General features: G+C 38.2%; 1 long non-coding RNA gene across 1 annotated transcript in view; it reads left to right on the forward strand.

Moving 5' to 3' along the window:
- The window catches only part of LOC137210936 (uncharacterized), a 32,386-nt gene that overhangs the window by 2,031 nt on the left and 12,554 nt on the right, over positions 1-17,801 (forward strand). The window lies entirely within an intron of this gene.

Consider the following 17,801-nt stretch of genomic DNA (forward strand, 5'->3'; position numbering starts at 1 on the left):
CCCCAAATTGATACCACTTTCACCTTACCTGTCTTTCACTAACTTCAAAGCTTCACAAAGTAAAAATTACGTATTCCCACTTTCATGATTTCAGTTAGATTCATCCCAAGGTCTAATAAATTTTAATTATATTATTAAATACAGTATTGATTGTATTAATACAAATATATATTTGAAAAGAACACTTAAAATGTAGAAATTAATAAAAATTAAATCACCAATAATCCTACTATTTAAGAGAGAACTTCATTTAATTTTTCTGATAGGTTATTTTGTTACGGACCAGGTTTCTTGGCCTTCTTTTTTTTTTTTTTTTTTGCGGTACGCGGGCCTCTCACTGCTGTGGCCTCTCCCGTTGCGGAGCACAGGAATGAGAACGTACTGTTGAGCATAGGGAACTCTACTTAATGCACTGTGGTGACCTGACTGGGAAGGAAGTCCAGAAGGGAAGGGATATATGTATATGTATGGCTGATTCATTTTGCTGTACAGTAGAAACTAACACAACATTGTAAAGTGACTATACTCCAATGAAAAAATAATTTTAAAAAGTTAGAGTGTGAGTTATTTTGCTGTTCACCTTTCTGTGCCTGGCAAAAGAATATAGGAATTTGGGATTAATAAAAGGCTTTATTTTAGGTTTAATCTAATTTTGTTTTCATAAACTGTATTTAATAAAACATCTAATGGATTCTTTTATAACACAAAACTATCTGTAGAAGAAAGTTTTGCACATTTTAACATTTTGCATTTATAACAGTGATAGATCTAGCAACCCTAGGTTGACATCCTGAAATATATATTTTTGAAACATTACTGTGTTTGGAATTTTATCTTTCTATTAGTATGTATTAGCTTGGAGCAGACCAAGATCTATAAGAAAGGCAAAATCAATCCCACAGAATGAAACCTGATAAGTGTTTGTAAATGACCATTGCTTTCAGCCCAGACTAGCTCAGTTGAATTTGAGAAGACATAGCCAGTATCTCCTGATTCTTTTAAATTCTGATTTTTTCCAGTCTACCTCCAACTAAATTAAACCACAGAATATGGAAGTCAACAATGTTATATAAACACTCTAGGAACATTATGTTGTGAGTAGGAAACGGGGATTGAGCCAGTTCTAAAAATGTTTTTATTGAGATCAACAAGGGAAGAAGAGAGGAGTTTTTAAAACTGTGAGTAAAATAGGTGAGCGGAGAATAAGAATAATAGGAGAATAAGACGTGTGAATAGGAGAGATTTTTATAGATTGAAACCTGATTCAAAATGAAAGAACTAGAAAAATGCCAGGACCATTTTGAACTTATTATAAGTGGTAAGGAAAACAGTGATAATTTTATTATTACATTTGGATTGCCTGGTATAGAAAAGACTATTCCTGCAAATCTGACAGATTTCTGGTATTTTCACAAACCAGTTATATAAAATTATAGGCTAAGATGTTTCAGGAATACACTTAGGTGAAGTCAGAGCTGACATAAGAATTTATATCTCACTTTAAATTTTATCATCACTTGATAAAACTTGGTTAATAAACAGACTTTCTTTATAAATCTGGTCCCACATTTCTCAAAGTGACATTAAGAAACTCTAATTCCATAGGATTTTATTTAGATTCATGTTTCTATGATTAAATATGAGAATGGTAGGCTAGACAAGGGAGGCGTCCCTGAAAAGTTACGGTGCTAGTGTGCATTATGAATCTCCCATTGAGAGATATGGGACCATTTTTGTCGCAGAGCATTCTGACAGATTTGTGTCATCTAGAACACAGTCTGGGAAATATTGATCTAGTTTAGGGTTGGTCATTTTCCCATTGAATTAGACCCAATCATAATCTTTTTCTGTTAATAAAGTCCTTAACTCTTTACGTTCCCTTAATCATTTGAGGTCTCTATCTTAGTTTTCAATACCATAGTATCACCCATTTCTCAAACAAGAAACTCCAAGCAATTTTACATTTGACTGCTTTTGATTCTATCAATACCTCCCCCATCAATTGCCAAGTCATGATGCATTTTTTTTCACAGAATTTCACAAATATTTCTCACTTTTTATTTTTCTGGACTTACATCCTCATCTGGGGGCTTTGATCAACACATGCTTAGGCTGTTTCAGCCTTTTCAATAAGCCTAACTTCTCTGCATGGAAATTTGTTTTTGTTACTGTTAAAGGTGTCACCCCTCCCTCTTCTTTCAACCATGCTGCTGTCCTTGGTTTCCTTAGAGGAAACACTTGTTACCTTATAGTACTTCCCATGTAATTTTAAGAAGGTTATGTGCATGATTCCTATACAAATAAAAACTGCACATGAATCAAAGATTTTATTCAACTCATTAAATGAGGGACCAGTAAGATGTGAAAACTGTTCAAATGAGAGCTTGAGTTACAGAGATTTATGTTTTCTGCTAGATAAAATCAATTCATATTAATTACTATGGACAGAAATCATTTGCATTGCTATTAACTGGAATTCTTTGCATTGCTATAAGTTTTTTATAATTTAACTTCTACCTCTATAGGGTTGTAAAACAGTGTAGTCAAGAGAACATCAATCACAGATGCACATCCCCATGAAATAGGATAATACCCAGAGTGTCCTTAGACAATTCCCAGTTCCACTGGGTTTAGCTTGCCAGGGAAAAGGCCTAGCACAGTACCACTAGATTTAAGAGTTTTAAGGCTTTTAATGAGAACTCGCAAGAAAAGACTTTTTCTAGTTAAACAAAATTAAAAATAAATTTCCATGTAGATTTAAATAGTCTATGATTTTAACCTCTGAACAGTACCCTACTTCCCATTCCTCAGGCCCCCAAATACTGAGCTAAGTATACAGTCCCCTGATAATAACTGCATATGGCTGTAGAGGTATGCGTACATTTTGTGGTCTTGAACATATCTCTGTGAGCAAGGGTAGCTGATCCTTTCAAAGATGAAACCCGGGACTTTCCTGGTGGCACAGTGGTTAAGAACCCGCCTGCCAATGCAATGGGACACGGGTTTGAACCCTGGTCCAGGAAGATCACACGTGCTGTGGAGCAACTAAGCCCGTGTGCCACAACTACCGAGCCCATGTGACACAACTAATGAAGCCCATGCGCCTAAGCCTGTGCTCCGCAACGAAGAGAAGCCACCGCAATGAGAAACCTGTGCACCGCAAGGAAGAGTAGCTCCCAGTCGCTGCAACTAGAGAAAGCCCGTGTGCAGCAACGAAGACCCAATACAGCCAAAAATAAATAAATAAAATTAATTAATTAATTTAAAAAAAAGCATGAAACCCACACATTTGAGCTCTTTTAGCACCACTCTTTAAAATGGACACTACTGACAGCATAATTCAGTTATAGTGGGGATACTTGTTCAAATCAAGCAAATAAACAAATAAAAATCCTTACCAATTCATTGGATGCTTTGTCCTTTTAGTGAATGAGATCAGGTCCTTTCAGAAAGCAAATACCCCTGAGAGGCTGGCTTGTTTATGCATTAATCAGCCGTTTAACCAACCAGTACCTCTGAAACTGTCTGTGGTTAACTATGCATATATAACTTCCAGTGTCATTGACCAATATAATAAAAATGACTTTCTAGTAAAATGAGACCAAAAAACCCACAAAGGCCAAAATACATGGTCCAATTTTTAATTATTATATTCAACGATGTAAATTACATTTCAGTAAATATAATTAGAACAACGAAGAGCCCAAAAGAAAATAATCATGAAAAATGTTTTTTTTGAATGTTGCTATAGGTGGATAATAGAGAGAATCACTAATAACTTTTTTTTATTCCACAATCATAAGTAAATTAAAAGTTGAGGGCTTCCCTGGTGGCGCAGTGGTTGAGAGTCCGCCTGCCGATGCAGGGGACACGGGTTCGTGCCCCGGTCCGGGAAGATCCCACATGCCGCGGAGCGGCTGGGCCCGTGAGCCATGGCCGCTGAGCCTGCGCGTCCGGAGCCTGTGCTCTGCAACGAGAGAGGCCACAACAGTGAGAGGCCCGTGTACCGCAAAAAAAAAAAAAAAAAGTTGAATCAAATAGTGATTTCCATATATAAAATGCTTATATGCATACTTTGAATGAACATAATGCATATCAATACTAAAAGTTTCAATGTGGCAAGTGAGTTTGCTTCTTGTGCGTTACCTTATTAATCTAGGAATTGATAACCATGTTACCCACAGCGGATAGTGGATGTCTAAACTATTTCTACGTTTTGTTTTAATGGCACCATGCCGGGGAAACCAGTCTCAAGGAGGTGCATTGCAAAAGTGGCAGAAGAGATTTGAAAAGAATTTTAGCAACTTGGGATATTCATTTTTGGGTAATATTTTGTTATGATATAATTTAAAAGTTACAGAAAAATTGCAAAATTAATATGAGAAACCCCTGTGTATCATTTACTCCTTTTGCTTAATCAAGGACACTTAGTACTTAAATTCTGAAATAACCTAGTACCATTATTGAAATCAAGAAATTAACACTGGTAATAACTCTATTATCTGATCCACAGTTCACATCTAAATTTTGTCAGTTTTCCCTTTGATTATTCAAAGTGTGTGTGCATGTACGTATGTGAGTGTGTGTGTGTGAGTGTGTATCTACCCCTCTCAATCCAGTATCATGCATTTAGCTGCCACATCTCTGTAGTATCCTTTAATCTAGAGCTGTTCCTTAGGTTTGTCTTTTCTGATCCTGATACTTTTGAAGAATACAGACCAGTTACTTTAGTCTTAGAATATCCTGTAATTTTGATTTTTTGATGATATCTCATGATTATACTCAGGCTTTTTTTCTTCTTATTTTCAGCAGAACTCTGAAATAATGTTGTATCCTCAGAGCATCATACCAGAAGGCACAGAGGCACATAGTGTTTGTTTATTCCAATATCGGTGATTAATGTTGATCATGTCGTTAAGTTGGTGTTCTCCAAGTTTCTCGATTGTAAAGTTAATAATTTTACCTTTGTAATTAAGAAATAATGTATGCCTTGTGACTATGTAAATGTCAAAGATTGAGTTCCCCAGGGAGCAGATTCTGAGATGGACACTAGCCTGCAAAAGTTTAACAGAGAATGCTCTTGGGATAATACTTGTGGAAAGGAAGGGAAGGATACAGGACTGGGCAGAGAGAAGTCAAACTGCAGTGCAGTCTCAAATGGGCCTCAGTGGATCCTACAGGATATTCTGAAGATGGGATGACTGTTAAGTGCTGTCCTGAGTTGATGAGAGGGCTGGGCTTTTATACACTTGCATTGAGTAGATATTGATTGTCAGGTGCCCAGAATAAAAGGTATGACCTTGGGTGAGATGGATCTCTTTGGTTGGAGCAGTTTCCAAAAAGGGCTAATTGACAGCTGGAGTCGGGCCTGCCCACAGATCTCCAGCAGCTGGGGTAAAAAGTCCTTCACACCTGAAGTAGGATCTGAGCGGCACATCACAGCATCCACCAGAGTAGCTTTCCTCTTATTAAGCTTTTAGTCACTAGTTTTAGTACTCACTGATGCTTTTCTAACTCTTTCTTCTCTATTTATTAGGTGGCGTTCTACTGTAAAGAAAAGCTTTCCCTTCTCCCTTATTTGTTTGTTTATTCATTCATTCACTATTTTTTATCATATTGTACTCATTAATTTTTATTTTTCAGTGGATTATGTAATCCACAACTAAGATTATTTATTTTAATGCTTGAATTGTGCCAGATTTTGCAAGCAGCTCCCATGTCTTTTTGATATGTTCCCATCAGTCTTTAAGCAATTCCTTACTTTCTGGAGTAACAAGATGTTATAGGCTTATCCCTGTCCCAGAGCTAGAATTAGACTTTTCTCCAAGGAGGCCTGTATCTATAAACTAAGATCTGGGAGCTAAGTGTGCTTGTTGCTTCCGGTATGTAATAGCTTCTGGGTCCTTTCAGGAGACCAAACTAGGATGGACACACACACACACACACACACACACACACACACACACACACACTTTCCTGTATGTATATATTCCTATATTTATTTCTATATTTTTCTCTATACATATTAAAATTAATGGGTTCATACTGAGATCCCCAATTCCTATCCAACATCATAGGTCTAGTCTTCTCCCCTTTCTGTACTTGTAATTCTCCTTTTCATCTTCTCTATTGTCATTGATTTTTAGTTTAATTCCCTTGCAGTCAGAGAACATACTGTGAAAAACTGCAATCTTTTGAAATTTACTGAGACATTTTTGTGACCCAGCATAATGTCTATCTTCATGAATATTCCATCTGCTCTTGGAAATAATATGTATCACTGGGTTGTTGATTGTACAGTTTATAAATATTCATGCAGTCAAGTTAGTTGATAATGTTGTTCAGATATTACATATCTTTACTAACTTTTGTCTAGTCTTAAAAGTGTCCTATTAATTATTCAGAAAAGAGTGTTTAAATGTATAACCATGATTGTGGATTTATCTATTTTTTCCTATAGTTCTGTCAGTTTTTGCTTCATGTATTTTGAAACTCTGGTATTAAGCATGTAAGCATCTCTTATTATTATACTTTCCTGATATTATTATTACACCTTCTTTGTCATTATGAAGTGTCTTTGTCCTTTAATTGGAAGGTTTAGTCTATTTATATTTAATGTAAGTATTGATGTGATTAGATTTTGGTCTTTAGCTATCTATTTTCTATTTGTCCTGTTTTATTATTTCTCTAATTCTTCTTTCTAGATTTCTTTTGGGTTTGTTAAATATTTTTCAGTATTCCATTTTCAGTATTTGGTCAGTATTCCTCTACTGGCCCTTTAGTTTTACCTCTTTATATTTTGCAAGTGGCTTTTCTAGGAATCACAGTATACATTCTTTTTTTTTTTTTTTTTTGCTGTACACGGGCCTCTCACTGTTGTGGCCTCTCCCGCTGCGGAGCACAGGCTCCGGACGCGCAGGCTCAGCGGCCATGGCTCACGGGCCCAGCCGCTCCACGGCATGTGGGATCTTCCCCGACCGGGGCACGAACCCGTGTCCCCTGCATCGGCGGGCGGACTCTCAACCACTGCGCCACCAGGGAAGCCCAGCCAGGTCTTTTATTCTCTTGACTCTTGAACCTTTTTGAATGAATTGTTCTTCTGCATGTTAGGTTAGCAAGAGAGTAAATAAATATACCGAGAAACTTGTCTTTTCTTATGCATAAGTTAACAATGGACTGTTGAGAAGAATGCTGGTTTGTGTGTAGAGACTCTCCTCCTCATCTCAGCCTTGCAGCTGGAAGCACTTTTACCACTTGTGTGTAGAAGGAGTGCTTTTTGTGACTACTATGAAATGAAGGGCAGATTATGTATTAGTTTCTTATTACTTATGTAACAGATTACCATAAATTTAGTGGCTTAAACAACACAAATTTATTATTTTCCTGTTCTGGCAGTCAGACATCTGCAGTGAGTCCCCCAGGGCTAACATCAAGGTGTTGGCGGAGATATGTTATTCTGGAGACCCTAAGTGGACTCAGACCCTAAGTGGATTCGGACCCAGACCAGCAGGGAAGCCAGTGTCGCTGGACAGAGCCAGGAGAGTTACAGGAGATGAGCTCAGAGAGTCAGGGCTGGGGCAGATTGTACAGGAATTTCTAGGCCCCAAAGGACTGGGGCTTTTAGTCTGCATGAGGTGGGGAGCCATTGGACACTTGAGAGCAGAAGACTGTTTCCAGAAGGATCCCTCTCACTGTTGTGTGTGAACAGATGTTTAGGGTGGGATAAGAACAGAAGCCAGGAGACCAGGAAGCAGATTATTGCAGTCATCCAGGTGACAGATGATGGTTTGGGCAAAGGTGGTAGCAGTGTGGGGTGATGGATATATTTTGAAGATTGAGCCAACGGTATTTCCTGATGGAGAAGATATTAAACGTATTCTTCTCTTTCTCTCTCTCTCTCTCTAAATGTAAATATAAAAGGAAAAACAATTGAATTATCCCTTTGAACTACTCCTGGAGCATAGGAACAGGTGTGGAGAGCGTGGAGACTTACACAAAACTATTGTCAATGGCGTGAAGTAGGAGAGCCTCAACAGCTGTAAAAGGAACCTTCCTATTTTGCTGTGTGCGGCTGTATATTTGAATCTTTTACAACAACAGTATAGCTTTATGTTACTCGTATAGGTTTTTTAAAAGTTACGGGTAAGACGGACAACTTTTACCAAGGACACATTTCTCTTCCTTTATGCAACATGTATGCCATTTTAACATGAGGTTTACAGAGATGCTGGTTAATCAAGAGAAATAGTTTGCATCTACAGTTAGCAAGGGCACTGCAAAGTGCCATCGAACCATCTGATAAATACAGCATTAGAAAGAAAAATTCAATCAAGAATGGAACAACTATATTTGTTATTGACTCAGGAGATTGAGATGTAAATACAATTGAGGTTAACAGATACATGATTATAGATTGTGGTGCATTTGTTTAGAAGGGAGAAAAGTTTACTGATTGAAAAGAAAATAGTGGTCAAACCATACTGTTAGAACGCTTGAAGGGAGAGAGGTACAGGCTGCCCCCCCCTTTTTTTTTACAGCAGTCCCATAGTGCAGTATTATTTGATAAATTCATTATAGATTTCCACATTTTTCATATTGATGTGGAAGGACAACTAATTAGAATGAGTGTGGCTCTGTAGATGCTTTTTCCCAGAATATCAAGCCTTTCTCTGAACAGAGAGGCTTTTCTGGTATTGAATATATTTTTTGAAACATATGTAAAAATAAACTGAATGCTTTTTTTGAAATTAAGATTTAGCTAAGTGTGAGCACATGCATACAAAAATGCCTTGTGCTTCAGAGGACTCAGTGCAATAATTATAGGAAAGTGCTCCGTAAGTTCTGAAGCACTACAGTGATATAAGGCATTGTTTTCCTTCTCACTTATCTGCTTTTGAAGAGGTTTGAGATATTCCAGACACGGTTTTCTAGATATGTATAATGATGCATTTAAACACTGTTTTTAAAAAAATGAATAATTTGAATTGGAATATTCCTAAACTCCAGTGGAAGTTTCCTTAATTTTGGGAGCTCCTTCTTCCTCATTCTGGATAGTGATAATCTTTATTGTCTTAAACCCAAACCAGAAACAAAATTTCTTCCTCTCCATCATGTTCATGGCTAAGTCTTGTTGATCTCCTCTTCTCTCTGATGCTATGTATTTGTAAACTCAGATTGTTTTGGTTTTAGAAAGGTAATCTAAACCCTATAATTCCAGAAAACATGTCTCCAGCAGGGTCTAGAACAGCTCCCAGGAATCATATACTTTAATATTTCTTCAGTGAAACATATGAATAGTCACACCAAGTGGGTAACTAAAAATTATGCATAGTTTCATAGCTCAGGGCAGATTTTGCCACAAAAGACTTTAGATCAGGTCAGGTATTGTTACCAAATCAGTTATTAAGAATTATTTTTTAGTGTCCAGAACTTTTGGGCTTTGGAATTGAGGATAAAGGATTTTGGAATTGAGGTTAAAAGATTGTGAGCCTGTTGTGTAATGGTTTCTGGAGGGCTTGATGCTACAGTTCTCCCATCTCCGATTCATCCCTTATATTAGCAAACGATTTCCACATTTTGTGCTTCTTCACTTCTGCTACCACCGTTTTTGATAAAACTGGGCTGTTCAGTTGTAACCGTCATCAACTCCACCTTCCACAGAGGGCTTTCCACTGACACCAATGTGTAGTTTCTCTGCCTACTTTTTTCAATGGCAGTCACATACCTCAACTGTTCTTTATTTTTTTTTTTAATTTTTCTTTGAATTTTATTTTATTTATTTTTGTATACAGCAGGTTCTTATTAGTTATCCATTTTATACAAATTAGTGTATATATGTCAATCCCAGTCTCCCAATTCATCAACTGTTCTTTAGATCCGACTTCCTCTCTATTTCCCAATCTCTTGTTTCTTACCTATTTTGTAACAAGGGACCAGTGGACTGTGATTATCCCCTGATCTTCACAACAATCTCGAGGTGCCTGAGACTTCAAGTTTATAAAAGTTGTGGGTGAGAGAATTTTACTCATTATCTCGATCGAGTGACTCTGCTTCAGGGTTTGAGGGCATTTTCTATGGAATAAAGGACAGAGTTGGTCTATGGCTACTCAGAAGTTCTTTTTAGTCATTTCTATTCATAGCCCTGTTCTAGAATGATGAGATTGCTGGACAGCCGATGCTAAGAAAGTGTCAGCCATGGTGTAAGAATTTCCCTGCTAGAACAGGATCGTTCTGCCCAGGGAAGGCTTACCTAGAACAGAATGAGGCCGCCTTCTGCACGGGCATGCAGGACTGATAGTCTATCATCAAAAGGCAGATCTGAAAAGGAAATGTAACTTTCCCTCATTCTTCCTTCTTATTACCGCTCTATACAATAACATTTGAGAGAAAAATATCACCTATTTTTCTAAATAAAAATAAATCTGGGCCTGATTTGCCCTGTCAGAAGTTGGTGAAAGTCCAGTTTTGTCACTGATGCCAGGAAGCAACAATCCCCCTACTTTAGAAGAATCCAGGTCCTAGTCCAGAAACTTTGAGATGCTCGTGTCTACGGCTGTGCAGTGGAGGGAGGCTGGGAAGCTCACTCGCTCTATGCCAGCATCAGGCTTGGAGTGCTCTTGGCAAGGCGTCTAACAGAGGCCTTACTAACTGGCAGATCTTTCGCACTTGTAGAAGTACTCACCTCTTTACTTTCTGAGTCTCAGGAAAACCTTGGCATAAGCCATCACTCCCAACTGCAGTTTAAAGCATTCGTTCCCAGCCTCTCTGCATGTGACGTGACACACCCTCAGTGCTCCTGAAACAGGCCTGTGGACCAGCCCCTTTTGGAAGGAACCTCAGACCTTTAGAGACAGGTGCAGGTAAGGAAAGGAGATGCCTCCTTTTTAAGTCCATATTGGTAAAAGAGTCCCAAACAATAGTAGATTGTTCTTGTTTTTTTCCTATTATATGAACACCAAGGGAAAACCAAGATGGGGATAGATTAGTTTGACAGGCTGCCAGACCTCACATGTAAATTTTGCCTATTTTTTTTTTAAATTTATTTATTTTTGGCTGCGTTGGGTCTTCGTTGCTGTGCACGGGCTTTCTCTAGTTGCAGCAAGTGGGGGCTGCTCTTTGTTGTGATGCGTGGGCTTCTCATTGCAGTGCCTTCTCTTTCTGTGGAGCACAGGCTCTAGGTGCACGGGCTTCAGTAGTTGTGGCTCGCAGGCTCTAGAGCGCAGGCTCAGTAGTTGTGGCACATGGGCTCAGTAGTTGTGGCTCGTGGGCTCTAGAGTGCAGGCTCAGCAGCTGTGGCACACGGGCTTAGTTTCTCCACGGCATGTGGGATCTTCCCAGACTGGGGCTCGAACCTGTGTCCCCTGCATTGACAGGCAGATTCTTAATCACTGCGCCACCAGAGAAGTCCTGCCTATGGTTTTTAACTCTGGAGGTTCCTTTGCCTACATTTTTCTCCCCCTTTCTGTGGGATATAGTCATGCAGTTCCTCCTAACAAGCAGTTACCTCTTTGCTCTTTAGCTAATAATGTTAATATTTGTCACGTGTTCTATAATTGGCCAAATCCTGTTCAAGGATCTACCTCTAATTCTCACAACTCCACAAGATATTATTGTCTCCGTTTAACAGATGAGGCTCAAAAAGTTTAAGTAAGTTTTTCATTTTAATATTTCCAGTAAATAGCAGAGGAAGAATTTGTTCTTTTTAAAGAAATATTTATTTATTTATGGCTGTGTTGGGTCTTAGTTGTGGCATACGGGATCTTTCCTTGCTACGTGTGGGCTCTTCGTTGTGGCACATGGGCTTCTCTCTAGTTGTGGCACTCCAGAGCCCGTGGGCTCTGTAATTGTGGCACAGGGGTTCAGTAGTTGTGGCGTGCAGGCTTAGTTGCCCCACAGCATGTGGGATCTTAGTTCCCTGACTAAGGATTGAACCTGCGTCCCCTGCATTGGAAGACAGATTCTTAACCACTGGACCACCAGGAATGTCCTGCAGAGGCAGAATTTGAAGTAATGGCTATGTAACTCTTGAAAGCCCATGAAATTCCAAGCATGTTCCTAAATCTTTTAGCATGAGATTTAAAATACAACCTTCCCTTAATGGCCTTACCATGAACTTTAACTCATTGCAAAATTCACTAAGATAAAGTTCCCAAGCTCTGTTATGTAACTTCTTGTTTTTGTGAACCTAAGGAGTATGGAACAACTCAAACAATCCTTGCTGCACTGCAGGGGGACGTATTTTGTTAGATTATTTTTACTTATGTCCTATAGTTAATTCTCTCATTTCTTCTTAGAGTTTTGGTTTGTAGATAATTAAATCCATGCTCTTTTCTACTTACAGGTGTAAATTGAGCATCTTCCTGAGAGCTGCAGGTCCATGTATCATTCCGTGCCTTTCTTCTCCTAGGTATATCTTCATAACATTGGGGGATCAGGTGGTTGGAGGCCTATGTCAGTCCCATGACATAAATGTTTCTGATTCAAATACTAAATGATTTTCTTGTCTCTCAGGCTTGGCAGGTTTTTCCTCCTGATTTATCTAATTTTCTTTAGATTGTAACGTGGCTATTTTAATCACAGTGCACTGTGATTGCTTGTTGAGGTCATCGAATCACGATTCCCAGGGCAAGTGTTGGAAAAGCGTCACCTGAGTTTTGTTTATTTCCTGTCCATTGTATTTCCCGGATTTCATATTTAAGCTTCTATATTTTAAAGCAATGACTCTTTTGCAGATTGCCCCGTAAAAGAAAACTGGCTGGCTCACTTGGTGACATTCTTTAAAGTGTGAATCTTCTGTTTTATAGATTAGGTAACAGATAGGAAACTGGAAATAGTTGTACCGGAAGGAAAATAATGTAAAGTAAGAAGTGGGAGTGCTATTTGAAAGAGACAGCAACACTTACCAGAAGAGTGAGTCAATAGATTCTCTCTTTTTTTGAGAAGGTGTTGACTAGACACAGTGCTGACCCTTCTTAGCCCCTTGTGTGAAAACTCTTTCTGTCCAGGGATCCAGCAGGGGGAACATTCTGCCCCGCTCACCACAGCTGGTTGGATTGCAGCAACTGGCCATAATCTGGTGAGAAGACTATTAGAGAGGCTCAGAACAAAATCTCTGCCCAAACCGAGAGAACCTGGACCGACCTGATTACCCTCTCTTAGAAATCTGAACAGAGGAGTATAGAAAAGATCAAGTAATGAGTGGCAGGTATAGAAGATGAATGAGACCATGGTGGACCATGAGTGAGGATGTAAAAAGTAAGGAGAAAATGAAGGAAGCCGATGGGTAGGAGCAGAGGAGGAGCGAGGGGCACCGAGAGGAACGGGCTGGAGAGAGTAGCTGAATCCCATGGAGAAGTGGGGAACTTGGGCCTGCGTAACCTCAGGCAGCCGTAGGTTTGGTACAGAGCTGATTGTGTTTTTCTTTCTGGGCTTCTGTGGGGCCTCTTTGACATCAGTGATTCCTGCTTGCTCGTTCCTATGTGTATCCTGACAATAAACTCCATTTATCGATGGAGGAACTTGATGGAGATTTTTCAACAAATCAGCAGGTCAACACTCATTTTAAATGGTACTTTGTACCCTCAGCCCAAATTTATTCTTTTATTTGTTAGTGCAAGAAATAGAAAGGATATATAGAAATTTACTTTTGAACATAATTCTACTGGATGAAGGATATCGAGTTTACTCATTTTCCCCTTCATTTAAGAGGAACTTAATGTTAGTTATATTCTCTGGGCAAGAAGGTGAATCAAGAGAAAAGACAGCAATCAATCTATCATGACTGTATGTTATAAGATCAGGAATGCTCCTTTATAGAAAGAATGAATCATGTTGACGGTGAACTATATTTATGGGTTGAAATTGTGTTTATTCAGCAAAGTCTAATTTAACCTGTGTTGTAAGTTAGGGACTTTGGGAGAAACTGTACCTTCACAAGGTTAGAGTTCTGTTGAGCTTGTTCTTCAGTTTAACTGAGGCAAAGCAGACTCAGAGATAATGCAGGCCTGATGGTGATGTGCTCTTGCATTTCTGAATTAGGCAAGAAATAGGGCAAGGAACAGAGAATATGAATGTTGATTCAAAACCCGGCTCTAAAACTTACTACGTGTGAGCTTGGGCACATCACTTAATCTCTACTGTCCTTATATACAAAATGGAGATGATAGTAGTATTAAGCATGTAGTATTGCTTTGTGAGAATTAAATAAAATGATGTATCAAAGGACCTAACACAAGAATTGGCATCCAATAAGGACTCAGATACATAGTTGTGAAGGCAGTAGTTGTATGTGTTATAGTGTTGTGTTAGCTGTCATTATTAGTGTAGTCCAGAGATTGGCTAACTATGGCCCATGGAATTTGTCTGGCCTGTTTCTATAAATACTGTCTTACTGGGAGACAGTGGCATCCTCTCATTTGCTTATTGTCTGTGACTGCTTTCACCCTACAACAGCAGAGTTGAATGGTTGTGATAGATCACATGGCCCACAAAACCTGAAATATATACTGTTTGGCTCTTTACTGAAAATGTTTCCTGACCTTTGGCGTAGTAGAAACAGGAAACAGTAAAAACTTAACAGTCATACAGATCTGCTCTTGAGTTCTGATTCTACCCCTTAGTTTGGTGAAATTGGGCAAGTTTCCCTCTGAGACTCAGTTTCCTCATTGGTTACAGTGAGACATAAATAGATGTTACTGTGATTACATATGGTTGTTGGAATGTGTATAAATATTTACATCCGTATCTTCCTTTTACATTCCTTCTGCATTTCTCTCCTATAGTAAGGAAGGTAGGCTGATGGTTCTGGGTTTAATTTAATTGTTTCCAAATAAAAGGTCAAAACATTGCTAATTTATGCTTTATGTACACATTATCATTTACCTGTAAGTGGGTAGTTGTTCTTCATCTGAATTCTTAGAACCAAGTAGGATTGCTCAAAGCCATGAGCAACATTAGCTGTTACTAAATTTAAATTAAAAATATTCTTCTCCAAGGGGAAATAATTTGTCTTTCAAAGTCATTAAAACAAATTTCTTAAGGAACGTTAGATAAATGCACCCATAGCTTCAATATTTATTTATTATGCTTAATATAAATTGAGATAACTTGATATTTGCATCATGGTTATGATTAGAATTCTAAGGTTGACAAGACTTACTCCTTTTGAGTAGTCCTAATGGGTTACTGGACTTGGTCCGATCCACCTGGTGAACGGGTGGAGGAACAAATGTGGTCATAGCTTCCACTTTCTACTGCAGACAAGTGCAGGGATGAATTAATCATAGTCGAGTTCTCTGGTGATTATATTTAAGGGCTGACTATAACGTGACATTTTCATGCAAATCACTCTTCTTTCTCTTCAGTATTAAAAATGTTTAGTTTTCCTAAATTTGCCATACTCAAAATCACTCATTAGTAACTACTTCCTATTTTCCTGCTAATTCAGAAAAAAAACACATCATATTTAGAAATTAAATACTTGTAGCTATATCCCATTTTTAGAGGTCAGAGAGGCATATTATTAAATGTGTGCATGCTGAGCAAATTAGTTTTGATTTTGTTATCATTGCTTTTTAATTTCTTTTTTTCTTCTATTTAAGAAATTCTTCTTGGTTTACTTTTCTATGTTGACTTAATTCCTGTCTTTTGGATATTCTTTTTTATATACCCCATTGTGAACCCTGGGTCTTAGAATGCAGAACTTTAGTAGTGGAGCCTGGAGATGGTGATATTGAACATTTTATCTAATTTTTAATTTATAAAGAAGACAGGATAATTCCTCATGAAACATCTTATTTCTATTCTTTAAAAAAAGACTTCCCACATCCCCAGACTTCCCACATTTAATAATGTCTTAGGTATAACATGCACATAGTAGACCCTTGCTAATAAACCTGTTGAGAGAATAAGTGAATTTGCAATCCTGGTTTCTCAACCTGGTTTAAATATATATTTGGTGATATGACCAAGTAAACCATATGGTCCATAAACCAATGGGCCCTTCTTAGATCCATTTTTCATATAAGAGGAGAAAAGTAGAGATTGGGTACCATGAGGGAGGTCTGAATCCCATAGCTGGCTTGGATGCTACTAGGCCATTTTTGTATAGAACTCATACAAAAAATGGGGCTGAATAAATAGAACTCATACAAAGAATTGATCATTTGCCTGTTCAGACTATACAGTGCTTTTTTTAGGTCTTCTACAGCTCCGGTAGGAATGATATTGGCTGACCATAACCATCTTAGCAGAGCTGAAAAGAATTATCTGCATCATGCTTCTGAGTTTGATTCTGTATGAAACATGTATGCTGGTCAGAGAAATAAGTTTAGATGTGATTGCGTTTAACGTGAGTAAGTTTAGATGTGATTGTGTGATACGAACATATGTTTATTTAAAAATTGTTACTAACCATAATAATACCACTTGCTATTAAGGAAGCATAATGATTTTTGAGACCATGATTAATTACCAACTGGATAAAACATTCATGCAAGATCTTGGCCAGGTGCTGTTAGCTCACCTTTGATTTTAGTTGTACCCATGGTGCAGAGTTCCAGGTCATCTCCTACTGCTGGTGGATTTGGGTCCTAACTGTCTGCAGTAACCTTGATACCACATCCTTAATTAGGATTTTACATCTTCTTTACTTCTGTCTGCTTCCTGGGAGCACTTCCCACATAAAACAGTCTGCTGTCAAGTTCTTGTCTCAGCTCTGCACTTGGGGTCACCCCAACTAAGACAAGATCATCTGAATAATAACATATTATTACCTTTCAACATCTGAAATAAATGTAAGATAGGAAGTACAAATTGTACTGTTCTCTAAAAGCCAGAATAAACACCCCCTTTAAGAACTCATAATCTTAATTATAAATAAAAACTTAAATAACCTTGGCTCACTTTCAACAAAAATTTAGCTTTTGAAAAAGATTTTCTCTGAAGTGTGCATTCTAAATCTATTTGGGCTTTTAAATTTTAACTGCTCAAGGACTCAGATAGTGGGAACATTTGTTCTACAGCAAGCCTAGAGGCTATTAAAAAGAGTAACCTGAGATCAGCTCCGTGCTTTGTGACTGCCCGGAGGGGTGGGATAGGGAGGGTGGGAGGGAGGGAGACGCAAGAGTGAAGAGATATGGGAACATATGTATATGTATAGCTGATTCACTTTGTTATAAAGCAGAAACTAACACACCATTGTAAAGCAATTATACTCCAATAAAGATGTAAAAAAAAAAAAAAAAAAAGAGTAACCCGATATCTTGGAGCAGCTAGAAACTACAAACGGAAGGCTGACTTGGAGAAAAACGCCACAGCAGGAATCCTACCTGTTAATATCTGACTCTTAGTCTCGTATCTTAGAAACTCCTTAAATCACTAACAACTTGATTTTTCTCATAAGGTTCCCATATAAAATTAAAGCTGTCGTTCATTTGAAATTCATCTAAAGAATTTAAGAAAATGTGAGAATTGTGGGTTCCAGAATATTCCTTGCACATGAAGCTGTCTTCATGTGCAAGGTTCATCAAAGCTGTCTTGACTGGACTCCCTAGCACTCAAAGAAGCATAGACTTAGACCCTGAAACGATCATTGACTCTCAGTCCTTCATAATACTCTTGAGGGAAAACAGGTTTTGACTTGTCCAGTGTCAGACAGTAACAGCAGACCTAGGTTTCTTGCCTCAATCTTCTGCTCCAGTGGGATCCCATCAAATCCTGAGGCTCCAACTGGATGTGAAAACTTCCCATAATGTGTTGGCTCAGGTGGACATACTGGTGTTAAATATCAAAAAGGAAGAACA

The sequence above is a fragment of the Pseudorca crassidens genome, chromosome 18 (assembly GCF_039906515.1).
Source record: "Pseudorca crassidens isolate mPseCra1 chromosome 18, mPseCra1.hap1, whole genome shotgun sequence".
Lineage (NCBI taxonomy): Eukaryota > Metazoa > Chordata > Mammalia > Artiodactyla > Delphinidae > Pseudorca > Pseudorca crassidens.